The sequence below is a fragment of the Perca flavescens genome, chromosome 8 (genome assembly GCF_004354835.1).
Source record: "Perca flavescens isolate YP-PL-M2 chromosome 8, PFLA_1.0, whole genome shotgun sequence".
NCBI lineage: Eukaryota > Metazoa > Chordata > Actinopteri > Perciformes > Percidae > Perca > Perca flavescens.
Window position 1 is genome coordinate 2,528,002 of NC_041338.1, and position 1,873 is coordinate 2,529,874.

Genomic DNA, 1,873 nt, shown 5'->3' on the forward strand with positions numbered 1-1,873 from the left:
GATGAATGAACAAGAATTTGTTCATACATCTAAGTATATTTTTCAGTAGTTGTTCTGGCATTTTTTTTAAAATGTCATCTTATTTTTCATCTTATTTATTTTTTCTATTATATTTCTTGTATTTTTGGTTTGTGTGTGAGTGAGTGTGTGTGTTGTGTATGTCCTTGATAATTTGCTACTTGTAATGGAGTAATTTCCCAATTCGGAAAGTCCATCTATCTATCTATCTATCTATCTATCTATCTATCTATCTATCTATCTATCAATCACCCAACACACCCACATTCAGTCTCTGCTGGTAGATTGTGATGCATAAAGAAGTTTCACAAATTCACATTATACTGTATCGTACTGTATTTTTATGAATATTTATACAAAAACAGTTAAATGTTTTATTTTTTCCATGTCAGAAAAGTTAAGCTGTACATCCTGTTTCAGAGCAGCCACCCTCAGAGTTAGGGTGTGACATGTTGACCCTTTTTCAGCTTTGTCAACTTTGTCAACAAAATATGTCAGCAGAAGAACTCTGAGGCAAGCAGGAGACAGCAGTTACCATGTACTCCTTAACGTTAAATGTGCAACATCTCCAACTCAATCACCAGATAGTATGTACTTTTTGACTGATGAATGCGTGTGTCACAGTAAAGGAGGATGTATTGTATATATTTGACCTCGGCCACACTGACGAATCTCTTTTCTAAAGAAAGTTTAATCATGTCTACTGACTATCTACAACCTGATCTCACAGAATTCCGTGAAATGAACACGGCCCCTTAACTCCAAATCTGTGGCAGTTGCACGGAATTGACGACAATTCTGTGATCGGCCCACGGAACAATTCCGTGAAATTAACACGGCTCCTTAAATTCCATGATTGGCCCACGGAAGAATACCGTGAAATGAACATGGCCCCTTAAGTTTAGGAAAAGGTTGTATGTAGACTTACGTTTCCATGACACACGTGTTATGTGGGCAGCTGTTATCTCCCCTTATTTTGTCCCCACTTTGTCAGTGGTGTCTGTATGTGTGTTTGTCCCCACTGTGTCTGGAGTGTCTGCAAGGAGATCCACCTCTCTGTACAGCTGCTGGCGATTCCGCTGATTCTTACCTGCACAGCTGCCTCTAATTCCACTCTCCTACCTGGCAGTATTTATTCCTGGGCATGGCTCTCCACCAGTGCCAGATAGTTGCACCTACCAGTGTGGTAACTAGGCGCCCAAGTCGTATCAGTTTGTGATTTTTGTCTTCAAGTTTTGCTCCTGGTGCTTTTGCTAACATCCTGTTCTTTTCTGCTCAGACCTACACCTCGAGACCTGCTGCCGTGGCTTGCTGTGTCGCCAGCTCATCACACTGTTTTTTTCTTCCCTCTCATATGTATTTAATCTAGAGAGTTTGGAAGTTCCTCTGCCTGCCCGCCTCAGCCCCTTTTCCAGCCCAGAGCCGATCTACTTTGTATCAGCATTCCTTGGTTACTTGAAAGAACTGAATTGTCATTAAAACATTTTGTTATATCGTTACTCCAAGTCTGTGTTTATTTCTCTGTATGCTGGGTCAGTACCAAAGCCTAACAATGTGGGACAATAACATGACGGTTGGGTTTAGGAAAAGAAGAACGGACAGTTGAGTTTAGCAAAAGAAGAACGGGACGGTTGGATTTAGGAAAGTTGACACACGGGACAGGATCTCCAGTCTTGTGTTGTTTGACCCATACACACCCAATTAAATATTGCAAACAGTGTTGTGGAATTTCCAGCTTACAAACAGAGACAGTGGTAGCCAGGTCTCGTTCAGGTCAGGTGCTAAGCGGCGGACAGAGCCACGGTGCCTCTGTAAAATATCCTCAGGAAGGAACTTGTTTTGGTGGAACGTGTAC

At 41.6% G+C, this 1,873-nt stretch overlaps 1 long non-coding RNA gene across 1 annotated transcript; it reads left to right on the forward strand.

Moving 5' to 3' along the window:
• Nucleotides 1-218: 218 nt before the first annotated feature.
• LOC114560778 (uncharacterized) lies at nt 219-1,517 on the forward strand. Its single transcript, XR_003693235.1, has 2 exons — nt 219-1,204; nt 1,298-1,517. It is a non-coding gene; the product is annotated as an uncharacterized LOC114560778 (long non-coding RNA).
• The last annotated feature ends 356 nt before the right edge of the window (nt 1,518-1,873 follow it).